Source organism: Cryptomeria japonica, chromosome 10, assembly GCF_030272615.1.
Source record: "Cryptomeria japonica chromosome 10, Sugi_1.0, whole genome shotgun sequence".
In the NCBI taxonomy this organism is placed as follows: Eukaryota; Viridiplantae; Streptophyta; class Pinopsida; order Cupressales; family Cupressaceae; genus Cryptomeria; species Cryptomeria japonica.
In genome coordinates this window covers 237017248-237033599 of record NC_081414.1, presented here as the reverse complement: position 1 = coordinate 237033599, position 16352 = coordinate 237017248, and positions in this window count along the sequence as shown.

The window sequence follows — 16352 nt, the reverse complement described above, 5'->3', positions numbered from 1 at the left end:
CTTACAATTCAAGTATTCTCATTAGTTTTTTTATTAATAATGCTTACTATGCAGGTATGCTTATTGGGTAAGTGCACCAAGATGGTGAACAAAAAGGGGGGTATAAGTGGACACCTTTTTTTAAAAAATTAGCTAAACCTGAACTTGGAGGAGCAATTTGAGACTCGTCCACTCAAAATTTGAAGATACCCAAAGAACAAAGATTGTAGTACTTTGAATCTAGTTTCCAAACTACTAAGGTTTTTTAAAATTGGATAAGATTAAGTGGGCTAAATCTTGTGCGCACACAAAAGTGTTCTTGTTTTTTCGTCAAAACATAACATAGTGTCTGGCATGCACATCAAAAAAATTATAGTTGCATTTAGTATTTTTAAAAACCCTTTGGTAGAAAGATAGTTAAGAGACAACACTAAAAGTTGTGTATTTTTTGTAATTTTTTGTTGAGTACTTTTTTTTATGATTTTTCAAAGTGAAAGCATCTTGAAAATTAAGTACATGTTCATGTGCATCACATAACTTGCACCAAAATAATCAAAAATTCAATTTATTTTTTTAAAGTGTAAAGAATGAAATGCAGAACAATAATATATAATTTTTTTCAAATTTGGATAAGTACTTCAAAAGTTATTAAAAAAATGGTACGCGTTTGTCTCTGAGAACTCTGGAGACACTGGTAAAACAAATTCAAGATTAATATGTTAACATTGTTCAAATTTTTAAAAAATTATATGGCTAGAAAGCTCAGAAGATGGGTGAAATTATGGTGGCAATTTTACAAATACCCACTTGATAATGTGTAAACTTGATGGCGATGAAGTTGAGAAACCAAATTGGAAGAAGAAAATATGTAAAAAGGAGGGAAATAACACACCCAAGCCTCAGCCTTGTTATCCAAGCCTAAGTACAAGGCAAAAACAATACGGGTTTTTAATATTCAAATAACATGTACTGATTATTATTAAGTATAATAACACATATGGGTTTTTGTACATAATAATAATTTGTACATAGTTTTATTTACATAATAACACATACAAGTTATGTTCTTTAAAATTCACATATGTTAACATAGAATATATTCATATATAATTTGACATAAGTACGCATACATATATTCATATATCTACATAGAGAAAGAGGGAGAGAGATAGAGAAAGAGGGGTAAGGGAGAGAGAGAGAGAGGGGGGGGGGGGGGGAGGGAGGTTGAGAGAGAGAGGGGGGAGAGATAGAGAAAGAGGGAGAGAGGGAGACCGAGGAAGAGAGATAGAGAAAGAGGGGGAAGGGAAGTTGAGAGAGAGGGATATAGGGGGAGAGATAAAGAAAGAGGGAGAGAGGAAGAGTGAGGGAGAGATGGATGGAGAAAGAGGGGGAAGGGAGGTTGATAGAGAGAGATAGAGATACACACACAAAGGGGGGGAAGGGAGGTTGATGGAGAGATGGAGAAAGAGGGGGAAGGGAGGTTGATAGAAAGAGAGATACACACACAAAGGGATATCTCTCTCCCTCTCTCCCTCTCTCTCCCTCTCTCCCTCATTTTCTATCTCCCTCTCTCTATCTTTCTCTCTCTCTCTCTCTTCCTCTCTCTCTCCCACATTTTCTATCTCCCTCTCTCCCTCTTTCTATATCTATCTATCCTCTCCCTCATTCTCTATCTCCTTCTCTCCCTCTTTCTATATCTCCTCCTCTCCATTTTTCTCTATCTCTAGTCCTTCCTCTCCCTCTCTCCCTCTTTCTCTGTCTCTCTCCCTCTCTCCCTCATTCCCTATCTCCTTCTCTCCCTCTTTCTCCATCTCCTCATCTCCCTCTTTCTCTATCCCTCTCTCCCTCTTTCTCTATCTCACTCTCCTTCCCTCCAACCCCTCCTCTATCTCTCTCTCCCTCTTTCTCTATCTCTCTCCCTCTCTCCATCTTTCTCAATATTTCTCCTTCTCAATCTCTCTCCCTCATTTTCTATCTCCTTCTCTTTGTCTTTCTCTCTCTCTTCCTCTCTCTCCCACTTTCTCTATCTTCGTCTCTCCCTCTTTCTCTATATATCTCCCTTGTTCTCTATATCCTCTCCCTCTTTCTCTATCTCTCTTCCTCGCTCTCCCTCATTCTCTATCTCTCTCCCTCTCTCCTTCATTCTCTATCTCCTCCTCTCCCTCTTTCTATATCACTCTCTCCCTTTTTTCTCTATCTCACTCTCTTTCCATCTGCCCCCTCTCTTCCTCTTTCTCAATCTCTATCCCTCTCTCTCTCCCTCTTTCTCTATCGCACTATCCTTCCCTCCACCCCCTCTCTCCCTCTCTCCCTCATTTTCTATCTCCCTCTCTTTGTCTTTCTCTCTCTCTTCCTCTCTCTCCCACTTTCTTTATCTCCCTCTTTCTTTATCTATCTCCCTCTCTCCCTCATTCTCTATCTCCTTCTCTTCCTATTTCTCTATCTCCTCTCCCTCTTTATCTATCTCTCTTCCTCGCTCTCCATCTCTCCCTCTTTCTCTTTATCTCTCCATCTCTCCCTTGTTCTCTATCTCCTTCTCTCCCTCTTTCTCCATCTCCTCCTCTCCTTCTCTCTATGTCCCTCTGTCTCTCTTTCTCTATCCCACTCTCCTTCCCTCCACCCTTCTCTATCTCTCTCTCCCTCTCTCTCTCTCCCTCTTTCTCTATCTCTCTCCCTCTCTCCCTTGTTCTCTATCTCCTTATCTCCCTCTTTCTCCATCTCCTTCTCTCCCTCTTTCTCCATCTCACTCTCCTTCCCTCCACTCCCCCTCTATCTATCTCTCCCTCTCTCCCTCTTTCTCTATCTCTCTCCCTCTCTCCCTCTCTCTCGCTCTCTCCCTCATTTTCTATCTCCCTCTCTCCATATTTCTCTCTCTCCCACTTTCTCTATCTTTGTCTCTCCATATTTCTCTATCTATCTCCCTCTTTCTCTATCTCCTTCTCTCCCTCTTTCTCTATCTCCTCCTCTCCATCTTTCTCTATCTCCTCCTCTCCCTCTTTCTTTATCTCTCTTCATCACTCTCCCTCTCTCGCTCATTCTCTATCTCTCTCCCTCTCTCCCTTGTTCTCTATCTCCTCCTCTTCCTCTTTCTATCTCGTCTCCCTCTTTCTCTATCCCTCTCTCCCTCTTTCTCTATCTCACTCTCTTCTTCTCTCTCCCACTTTCTCTATCTCCCTCTCTCCCTCTTTCTCAATCTCTCTCCCTCTCCCCCTCTTTCTCAATCTCTCTCCCTCTCTCTCTGTGTCTCTCTTCCTCACTCTCCCTCTTTCCCTTGTTCTCCATCTCTCTCTCCCTCTCTCCCTCATTCTCTATCTCTGCTTCTCCCTCTTTCTCTACCACATCCTCTCCCTCTTTCTCTATCCCCTCCCCTCTCTCTCTCTCTCTCTCTCTCTCTCTCTCTCTCTCTCTCTCTCTCTCTCTCTCTCTCTCTCTCTCTCTCTCTCTCTCTCTCTCTCTCTCTCTCTCTCTCTCTCTCTCAACCTCTCTTCCTCCTCTTTCTCTCTTTTTTCCTAACCCATACAGGTTTTTGTGACTAAATATGTTCCACTAATCTCCCCTCTTCTATAGTGTCAATACCCCATACGCGTTTTTTTCACTATATATTTATGTCTATGGTGTCAAAATTGTGTACCGGTTATTGCCACTATAGGCATTGCGGCATTTCCCCTCCCTTTGTCTATAGTGTCAATACCCCGTATGGGTTTCTTTCACTATACACTCATGTCTTTAGTGGAAAGACTGTGTATGGGTTATTGACACTATATACAGTCATTGCAATTCTTCCCCTCCTTTTGTTTATATTGTCAATAATTGATACGAGGTTTTTTATAATAAGAATGCGAACGGGTTTTTGACATTATATGTGGTTTCATAATGGCCAAAAAAATAATTTTTGGTGAAGGGCCCATTGAAATTGTCTTCACCCACGACATTCTTGGATAGTGTATGATTACTTTTGTTTTATATGATCTCAAATGATTGAAATGCATTATTAGTTCGACATTTTTAATGTTTTTTTTGTTTCATTTATGCTTTTGATTGCCAAATTCATTGATTCCATAGTTAAATGAAATATTTTGTTTGTTTATTTTGTATAATATTTAGTAATATATATGATATTATTTAGAACAATTCATAATCACGATGAGAAGGAACAAGTGAGGAACCATTGAATCACAAGAGGTAGCAAAGGAAAGGCAGAAGGAGCACATGAAAAGACTATGTGAAATGAGAAAATTGGGAGGAGAAGGTATGCCATCTACACCAGCTCAATTGCATGGATCGAATGAATTGAATGCAAACCAGGAAGAAGTGCTAATCAATGATCAAATAAATGTACTTAATGCAAGCAAGCCAAGAACATGCAACAATATTAACACCTCCTAGAATTATTTGTAGAAAATCAAAGTATATAATTGACATTGATGAAAAATATTTTTAAGCCAATGCGTGATAAAAATTCCCGATGCACTTGTTGTAGAATGGCTAAAAAAATATGGAAAATTATTTTGAGAGCTTAAATCAAATTGCAAGATGCCAATTAGTTGTTGAAATGATAAGAAATATAAATTATAGAGAAATAGTGAAAATCATTGGCTTAAGATCATCTAAAAGTGATGGTGAAAAAATTATAGTAAGAAATCTATTTGATGCATATCAAACAATTGGTTCAACATCACACTTTAAAGATGCAAATGTTACTCGACGTGTTCTTACGTCAACCATAATGAGAAAACAAAGTAAAAAGTCTCATTTAATAATCAAAACAAGTCATTAAAGATAAGTAGAAGAACACTACACCATGCCTTAGGGAGGCAAGACAAACTTGAGGATCCTAACAATAATTATCTTTGGGCATTTTCAGGTAGACTTCCACGAAAAGACAAAGTTGGTGTTGATGCATAAAGACAATCAATTGAAATTTTTTGGCATGACAACATAAGAGTTTCACCCAATCAAAGAGATGCTTTTAGAAGGAGAATCATATCAAGAAATTGTGAGCCACATCCGAAGCACTTTTTGGATATGACTCAAATAAAAAAATTCAAGAAATTCATTCAAGCATATCCTCAAATAAGAATTAGCCAAATGTTTTTTGAGATGGCAAAACCCCTTTATGTTAAGATAAATCATGCACACACTACGTGTTGTTGTAGAATGCATATTGAATTTTCCATGCATTATGATATATATTCTCATATATGTTGTCCTTTGCACACTAACAATGTGTTTGCAAGAATGTGGTATACAAGCACCTCCAAAGTCATCAAGAGAATTTATTTCAAGTGTATTATGTCAAAGAGATGATGGATACACCTTCTATAATATTATGTGTTTGAAAGGCTCGTGTTCTACATGTGGTGGTTTGCAAAAGTTGCAAAGATGTATACATTTAGAGAGTACACATGAAATTGGAAAGACACTAACCTCTTATGGAAAAGACAAGTCGATCACATGTGGGGTTAAATATGGAGAAGAGTTGAAGAGATGTGAGTTGGTGAGTCAAGATTTACCCATAACACAATTTATGAGTGTTTTTTAGGAGAAACTAATTTATGACTACATGATATATACACATAGAGCACGGTGGTTGGATGATAAATTTAAGATATGTAAGGATACATTTCCTCTTGATACCATAGTCTCTATTATAGGTTTTGTAGAGAATTATAAGTTACAACCTCATAATAAAGTGCAATCCCAATATTATCACTCTCAACAGGTAACTATTTTTGTACACATAGCATTCATGCATGCACATGATAGCACGGAGTAGGATAGATAGATGGTAAGAGAATATCACTTCTACATAAGCGACGATCTTAGTCATATGACAGAGTTTGTGCAAGGATGCTTTCAGTTTTATTATGTGAATTTAAGGGAAAGGAATATTAGTTACAACCAACACATCATATGGTCAGATAATTGCGCATTACAATTCAAGAATGCAAGGATGTTCTATTGGTTCAGTGGGATGCATATGAGGACTACCGTATAACATTTTTGGAATTTTACTGAGGCTGGACATGGAAAGGGAAAGAACAATGGTGTGGATGCATGTGTAAAAAGAGCTCTTGCTAGAGAAGAGCTAAAGTATGAAGGCGGTGCTAATTTAATAGATGCAACAACCATTATGCAATGATGTAACTCGACAATTGGACCAGGTAATCAAGGTAATTCTACCATTTCTAGATATTTTTGTTTGATACGTGAACCTGATGTTGCAAGCTATGTAGATTGTTGCACAATTATAGGATCAAGTGACTTGCACTCATTTAGAAGCTTAGATGCAAGGTCACCAATTATTTATAATAGACAAACGGTATGTTTTTCTCATCATGCATGGATTTAATGTGGGATGATTGTGAATCATATGAGTGGGTTGATGGATGGTCGTGTAACCTTTAGTTCCAATTGATACATATCAACTTCCCAAACCACTATAGTTGAACCAGATTGAAGTTTATGTGGATTTTGACCATGTATCTGACTTAGTGCAACCAAGTATTATTGAATGTTACTTAGTTATTGGAAAATTTTAACTCATTTTATTTCATTTTCGTTATTTTTGGTACTAATTTATCATTCAATAAAATGCAAGTCATGTGCATGAAGTTATTGTTGATGAAAACAATGAAGAAGGGACAAATTATTTTTTGTCACTGCATTGAGGCAAAAAAAAAATTGACAACCGCAATCATTGATGGAGAGGGTATTGAGTACCCAACAGGGTCTATTGTTGTAATAGGAACATAGCTTCGAAGGTACCCCATGAAAAAAATTGATGTTTGGTTGTTCAAATTTCGACATGCACAAGCATATTCTTCATTACTCTAACCTTATTGTTGCAGCGAATATTCACTTGATTAAATATCATGGTAGACCACTCAAAAAGAATTTATGGAAAGTTTGTGAATCTAACCACGAGGCAATACTTGACACAATAAGGGTTAGAGTTGATCCACGAGATTCATTAGATTAGGTTGATTTATATGTAATCATAGGACAAATTTTATATATAGATGGCCATGAGCCAATTTGTATGTAATCAGAGGCCAAATTTTGTATATATATGGCCATGAGCTGATTTGTATGTAATTAGAGGCCAAATTTTGTATATAGATGGGCATGAGTTGATTTGTACCTATGAAGGGGCCAAATTTTGTATATATAAATGATCAAATGATTATAAACGCATAAATAAATTTTTTGCGATAAATTTTGTATCTATGATTCTACTTGACATTTATGCACTATACATATGTTAATGTGTAATTCATGCATTATTATTGTGCAAATGTGTAATTCATGCATTATTCTATCTTACAACTTTGCATTGCATGCGACTGACGATGACACTCAAGGCACTAAAGAGATGGTGCCATGATAGTAGGGCGATGAATGTTCGGGTGACCTGGGGACCCAACCAGGACCATGCCTAGCATACAAATTCCCACCCAAACATGCTCACATTGATGGTTTATGAATACAATAAATAGAACAAGATTCACCCTATCTTGCAACTTTGCATTACATGCGACTGAAGATATTTGCATCAACAGAAAATAGTTTCCCTAAGAAAATGGCTTTGTCTCTTCAAAATATGAGATAGGTTATTGTAGAGGGGCCTAACATGACCTCATGGGAACAAAAGGATCACTCGTATGTGGATCGGATTTAGAGAAATAGCCCGTCAAAGTTCGACAATTTTTTGAACTTAGGACACTAAAGAAATGGTGTTGTGACGGTAGGGTGGCAAATGTTCAAGTGACCTGGGGACCCAACCAAGACCATACCTAGCTACAAATGCCCACTCAGATGCACTCCCATCGATGGTTTGTGGATACGACAAACGAAATGAGATTCGCCATATCTTGCAACTTTGCATTGCACGTGACTGACAATATTTGCATCAACAAAAAAATAACTACTCTTAACTCTTCAAAATCTGAAATAGGTTTTTGTAGAGGGGCCTAATGTGACCCTGTGGGATCAAATGGATCACTCGTACATGGCTCAGATTCAAAGAAATAGTCCGTCAAAGTTTGACAATTTTTTGAACTCAGGGCACTAAAGAGATAGCATCGCAACGATAGGGCAGTGAATGTTCGGGCAACCTAGGGACCCAACCAGGATCAGGCCTAGCATACAAATGCCCATTCAGACTCACTCGAGTTGATGGTTTGTGGATACGACAAATAGAACGAGATTCACCCTATATTGCATCTTTTCATTGCAGAGGACTGACGATATTTGCATCAACAAAAAAACATTGCTCTAATAGAACGACTTTGTCTCTTCGAAATTTGAAATAGATTATTGTAGAAGAGCAGGCACATGACCCTATGGGCTCAAACAAATCACTCGTACATGACCCATATTCCAAGAAATAGTATGTCAAAGTTTGGCAATTTTTTAAACTCAGGGCACTAATGAGATAGCGTCGCGACGGTAGGGCGGTGAATGTTTGAGCAACCTAGGGACCCAACCAAGACAATGCCTAGCATACAAATTCCCACTCGGATGCACTCGCATTGACGATTCGTGGATATGATAAACAAAACTATATTCACCCTATCTTGCACCTTTGCATTGTAACTATTGACAAATTTTGACACCTATTGACAACTTTTCACAACTATTGACAACTATTGATAACTTTTCACAACTATTGACAACTATTGACAATTATTGACAATTGTTGACAAATTTTGATAGCCTAAGTACAACTTTCTATCTCAACAATCATAAAATTTGGTGAAGTTTCCTAAGGCAACCAAATTCAACACTAGAAATTTAGATAATACCAATTGTCTATGAAGTAACTAAGATCAAAAGTTAACAGACAAATAGCAAAAGTGGAGGATGAAGGTAGATCCATGCTCCAATAGTTGGAGTTTTCCTAAGACCATCACTTTGGATGTGCTTTTGGACACACTTTTATGACGAGTCTTTACTAGCAATTGCATGGGTGGAAGCCATTTTGAAGTGATCCAAAAATTTCATTGTGATTGAGGCAAGGAGTTTTGTAGGGTTGATTCGGTATTTTAGAAAGCTTATCAGATCATATTGCACAATTGCAATGCTTTATATCATATCAACAAAAAATGTATGTGGGAAAAATCAGCAAAATAGATGTTTGTGGAAAGTATTTAACCTGTGAATTATAAAAAATAGATTTTTGTTGTTTATATTCATATTGTTGATTGCATAGGCAAATATCCATTTAACTTATTAAAAGAGCAATCACCAAATTCACCAAATAGTTGTCTAAGTCTAAAGATCAAATATTAGCTAATTCTATGAAATAGTTGAGATCAAAATTTATCTTGATCAGAGATCCAACTATTGTTAGGAATTTAGTAAAAGTGGAAGCCATTTTGAAGTGATCTAAGACTTTCATTGTGATTGAGACAAGGATTTTTCAATGGGTAGTTCAATATTCGAGAAAGCTTATCAAATCATTTTTCAGAGTTGCAATGCTTTATATTCCCTAATGGCAATTGGTAAGTCATTTATGTGGGGAAGAATTCAACAAAAAGCATTTGTTTAGCCGAAGTAAAAGATTAGCTTCTATCATTTCTATGGTTCAAAACATAATCATTCTAATAAGAATAAATATACGTTCTCCATAACTTAACAATTCTTAAAATGTTAATAAATTGTTCAAAGTATGAATATATGCACACAACAAACAAATTAGATCGAACATCATCTTTTATATATATCCAAATGTAGAATAAAAGTTTTACAAAATTATGGCATATGTGCCAAATCAACAAAATGTACAAAAAATGGCATATGTGCCAACTCAATAAAATGTACAAAAATAATATATGTTCCAAATCAATACAAGTTTTACAAAACAATGACATACAGGCATGTGTGTCACCTCAAGATCGAAATACAGTGGCCACCACTAACAATATATAACTCTAAAAAATCCTATAGTTGTGGTGGATCATCAAAATCAAGCCTCTTTGAAGTAGTGCATGGCTCTGTAGATGTCTACAAGACAACAATTCAAACAAGAAGTTAGATTGCCTATGTCAATAATAATTTTTCAGTTGTCAAATTAACGTCAAAATAAATAGTGAACTACTATTTCCCTACATTTGAATTGTTGATTACCTCATGTTGTGGTCTTTTGTTGAAGTTCATTCAACAAATGATGCCCCCCTTGGACCCCTTTGACTAATAAGAGTCTTATGAAATCACCTAGGTAGAGGATCTATGTTATGCTCAAATCGCAAAGGCGACTACGCAAGTTAAAATACAATTGATACAAGTCAATATAAACTATAAATATATATCTACTTATATTTAAAAAAATATTTATAATATAGAATTAATGTGTACCAAAGGCTCTGATGGTTCTCTTGTTGTCCTAGGAGGGGTGATCACTGATGAAATAGGCATCAATGTTCCTTGTACAAGTAAAATGATAAGATTCTAATTCAATGAATGCACATGTGCATATAATCATGAAATTGAGAAAATTTAAAAAACATATACCTCCTGCATCTCTTCTTCCAATGCATCATCAAGTGCATTCATCATTGCTATAAATGATCATAGTTGTCATTGTACATGTACAAGACAAAATATGTTAGACTTGATCAATCTAGATGAACATGTACATAATCATAATCATAATAATTTGAAAAAATAAAATCTAAATCATGCTATAATAATACGTGTAAGCTCTTAAAACTATTGTATCTTGATTAAAATTACACTCAATCACCTTTTTCTGCTTGGGCATCTTCAAGTATGTCCTTTGAAAAGGAGAAATATCATCCACATGTGACATATCCTAAAAGAGTAACATAATTAATATACACAAATATATAATGTTAGCATAAAGTTAACTAATTAAAATTCAAATGAGATGCACATTCAATAAAAACTATAAACAAGATGTGTACAAAGAAGAATACCATACAACTCTCTAGGCCAAATGAAATGGTCGTAGTTGTGACATCTTGAACCTATGAAATTTGGTCCACAGTCAACACTTGTCAAGCCCCACACAAAGATATAGACAAATAATATGAATTCTAAAACATTAATTTGATTTCAAGGTATTATTCTATTTTGACATGAATTATAATTTTTTTACCTCTGATGATGATACAAGTGCAAGAGTTGTGATAGGTGTGGTGGATGACGCACCCAAATTTTCTACATCCTAAAATGCATTGTGTTTGCATTAGTTTAATTTGAACTATAATTAAATATCTATTTACACATGAAAATTTAAATTATTTACTAAATAAAACATTATAAATTTAAATCAACATACCTGATACTAAAGACCTACTGCATGAGGTCATTTGTGAGGACCACGTCATCTAGACCATCAACCTCATAACTAGCCCCACAATGTGTGCACTGATGGTAGCTCGAACCATTTGCATGTACAGTGTCATCTACCCCATAACATACCTCAAAGCAGGTGATGCATTGGTGATCGTTGGGCATGCTACCAGTAGGTGGTAGAGTTGCAACACCATCATCTGTTGTTGCACCATTGTCGACTCTTGCACCATCATCTGGGTGAAGAGGATGTGGCAATTTCATCCCACACTGGATAATGGTGTCGGTCAGTGATGCAACTTGTTGAAGAGTCTCTATCTCCATAGACTCCTTCAGGGCTATGGGGATTGTCACGTGCACCAAGGGTTTCGAAGCATTTGGAACCCAATTCTAAACATTTTGTACATGTCAAGTCGTTGGTCTATCTTGGGCAGAGCCTCCATCTCTTCCCTAGAACTCACTCATATCAAAATAATTAGGGATCTCATGGAGAATGAACTCGCAGTATAGTTTCCTCAAAAAACAAAAAGACACCTCAAAGTTATTGCAAGGAGGTTAGTCAGAGACCATCCACCACCTATACCAAAATTGTGTTTTCATGGCAATGTAATTATACCAATTTGTATAGGAAACCTCTTTGAATTAAGAAGTAGTGTCTCTTGGGTTCAGGGATCGGTGAAAAGAGCACATATTTGTGCTTTGCTTATATCTTTGTTCTTCACAACATCATATGAGAGACCTTGTTTGTAAAAGTTGCGACACGAGTTTCTATGTGCATCCCATTCAGTGACTTGTTTTGAAACTTTGTCAACACTAGCCACCATTGTTTCTAGGGCTTGGGCAAGGTCTGCATGGTGTTGGTGTTTTGATGCTTCCAATCTAGCCACAATATTGGTAATGGTAACCCTATTTTGTGCTAAATGACCTAGTAAATCATCCTACGTGGTTTAGGAAGGGGTTATTGATGGATTAGGAGAATTATGGGGCATATTTTATTGATGGGGAATGTTCCCATGAGTGGGATTGTTTTGCTGAGCATCTGATGTCAAATTTACAAAATAAAATAAAATAAATCAAAAAATACAAAACTATAGTGAAATTCGAATTAGGAAACAAAAAAATGCATAAATAAATCGTAATCTTACCTTTGCGATGATGTGGCATTATTTTTTTGCCTATAGGTCTCAAATCGTCTTTGGGTTTTGGGCACTACGCACTCCTCATTGTAGGTTTTTCGACTGGGCCATAGGTAGAATGGACCCAGTTGGGCCCTAAAAAAAATTGTAATTAGAATAAAGCATACGCGTTACTATTACATTTAGTAACGAGTATGGGTTACTAAACTTATTAGTAACGTGTACACAGTTATTTTACTAACAAAACCTCGTATGCGTTATGGGTTGGGATTCCCTAGCCAAAACATGTACGGGTTATTTGAAAAAATAATAACCCGTATGTGTTATGTTGATTTTTTATTTTTTGGGGAGGATGTCCTTTTTTTTGTTCACCGTCTTGGTGCACTTACCCTATTAATATTTTATATTAATAATTATTACTATGAAAGTATGCTTATCCAAATTCTCATTCAAGAATGCCATATGATGACATCAAAGGTATTTCTACTTTGTTGTTCCCTCTAGAACACCTAGAAAGGACAATGAAACAAGAATTATTTCCTAAGACTATGTGCTACCCTAATAGATTCTTCTTTGTTGATAGTGATCTCATGGCTAAACTAAGCTTACACACAGTGTAATTGAAGTGTCGTATGTAGAATGCCCTACTCTTGCTCTTTCATGGCAAGGAATTATACACTGATGGAAACTATGTCTTTGTGACCTTCCAAAAGGGCATACATTCCTCAATCGTAATTATTCTTTTTTAATCTTCTTTCTTCTTTGTTTCGAGCAATTGATTTTTGTAAATAAGTTCATCATGGACATGTCTTCCAATAATCATAATCCATGATAGGACATCTCACAAAACATTTTCACAAATAGTTTGCATCCTATGTATAGGCTTTCTCAATTTGCATGCATGTGTACCAAGGCGATTGCAACCTACATTTGTCTCAATTCTATTACCTTTTATGCTTCTATGGATGTTACTATAATCTACATTTTGCTTCTTATTTATCACACTTTAAGTAAAAAAAACATAATAAATCCCTTATCTATCATCTCTTTGAAAAAATTGGTGGCAATATGAACTTTCAAATCATTACATAACGCATGTATTAAAATGTTGTAGGTTGCCAATGTAGGCACAAGATTTAGTTATTTCATCCTTCGTAGAAACTTAAAGGTATCCTTGAAATGACTAGTTATGTAGAGTCCATGAGTCTGTATATTGTAGCTGAACACAACTAGAGTGCAACCCTTAGCCAAAATTTTCTCAAATAGCTCCCGTGCGACTTGAGAAAAGAGGGTTGTATCATCACTCATAGTTCTGATCTTGGCATTTTTCGGTTGCATTTTCTTGGAAGTTTTAAAAGCCTTTATAATGAATCTATTTTGTGCATATCCTAATTTCATTTGTATTTTGTTAGAAGTATTTTGTCAAATAGATCACATGCCTCAACCCTTCTTTTGAATTTTCTATAATTAAGTCTACCAAAGTTAATTTCAATTTCATGTCATGATGATAAATACATGTCAATATAATTATGATAAATGTACATTAGCATAAAAATAAATGACTAACCTTTAGTGAATTAAATAAGGAATAGAGTAAGGTGATGAAAAACAAAGAGATATCAAAACAAGGAATAAGGATGAATAGATTATAAAGACAAAATAGTTGAGTGAGTAAATAAGTAAGTTTTGCAAGCATTTGAAGCTTTGTATGATATTGTGTTAAGAAGAGGATCAGTTGTTTACAATTGTTTTGGTTTTAATTTTTGCATACACAATTTAGAGTTATTTATTTTATATTATAGGTTTTGCTAAAAAATACCGGGAGTAAAGGAAGGAAAAGGGTTATTAAGAAATAAAAGAAGTGAAGAAAGTAATAGTGTAAGAAACGAAAGTATAGTAAGATGTATGGAATGAGCAAAATATTTAGAGGAATAAGAGGAGGTATGAATTACAAAAAGTTATAAAGAAGAATTAATGAGAGATGAAAAAATCAACACTAAAAAATAAGAATGTTATAGAAATAAAGATCAAGATGAGTTATATATAATGAAGATACGCTATGGATATCCTTCAACAAATTTCCTTGCAACAATCTATATTAAATGTAAGAACCTTGTAAGAATTTACTTATTATTATTATTGTATGCGGGAAAAGCGGGTCGATAGAACTCAAAATGTGAAAAACGGAGTCTAAGGAGCCTTGCTCACACACCCACAAGACTTCTTGGTGCAAGCTATGGAGTCATGAAGTATGGCTCAGCTTCCCAAGGTTGGTTCCATGGTTCTCTATCTCACAAGGTCCCTCAAACCAATGTTTTTGCTCTCAGATCACTGAGCAAAATGGTTTAGGGATGACAAATGCAAGAACGAGGGATGCTTTGGTTGATTTTAAGATGAAATGCATCCTAAGCTATGCATGATCCTATAAATGCAATAAACTAGATTATAAGATGACAAGATTAGTGGCAAGACTATCCTAGCATGATATACTAGTCTATGATTAAGCTAAATGATTAAGAAAATACTCTAAACATGCATATTTAGATTAATTCCTATTGAAAAGAGAGGCTAAATGACGAGCACAAATGATATATTAAAGCTTGGATGGATTTGAGTATAAGTAGGATGCTAAAGACTTGGATGATGAAAATGGAGGATGGAGAGCTCTATTTATAGCAAAAATAGGGCAATGGATGGTCAGGATTGAAATAGTCAATCAAGGGCTAAGTTTGAAAGTTGGGAATCCATGTTTGCAATTGGCACCAATGAAATGGTGACAATTGTCAACATAAGGTTGGTTGAGAGGAGATGTAAGAAGCATTAAATGCTTGAGAAGACCTCATGGTTACCCTAGGGGTTAAGGGTTAAGGTTAAGTTAGGGTTATCCATTGGATAAAGCTTTTGTCCAAAGGATAAACTCTTGTGCAAAGGTTTAAGGATAACCATGGTCAAAGCAATAAATGTTTGATGAGACCCTTGGGTTACATGGAGGTTGAGTTTAGGGAAATTCTTTAACCATGCTAGAGGGTTGAGTTAACCATTAATGGTTATGATGACTTTGGGGACAAATTTGTAAGAGTCCTTTCAAATTTGGGGGTAATGGATAAAGGCTTTAATGCTTTTTAGAAGACTTTACTCTGAATTTGAGAAGTGACCTCCTCAAATTTAGGGAAAAGGGATAATGGATGGGTTTGGGCTAATTGATTAGGATTAGATGGATTCTAGAAGAAATTAGGAAGAGGGTTAGGATGCAAGTGGGAGGTGTAGGATTTTGCAAGTGGATGAAGGGATAATAGGCTTTAATTGAATAAAATGGATTTAATTCAATTTGGTTGCAATTGGAGAAATTAAATAAATTAGATTTATTCAATTTAGAATAACTATTTTAATTAAATTTGAATTTAATTAAAAAATGGATAGGGGATTTAATTGAATAAAATGATTTATTCTATTAAATGGAAAAAGAGGTATAGTGAATTTAATTGAGTAATTTACTTAATTAAATAGAGGAATGTGGGTAATTCAATTAAATTGGATTTAATTGAATAGAGAAATGAACATAAAATATTCATTTAGGAATATGGTCATTTTTATACGTCTACAATTATATTTTATTTGTATAAAATTTTATTAGATCTACGGATAATATTTTTAATTATTTTAAAATCTTATAATTAAATAAAATGTATATGTGCAAGTAAAATTAATTTTGACCAATCAGTTGGAAGATATATTCTTGATGGGGTGGTTGTTGCTACAAAAGCCATTCACTCCATGGCAACATTAAAAGAGAAGGCTATGTTCATTAATCTTAATATGGCTAAGGCATACGATCGTGTTAAGTGGTCATTTCTGGCAAAAATTATTGGTGCTTTTGGTTTTTGCCAAGATTTGATTAAGTGGGTCATGAGTTGTATT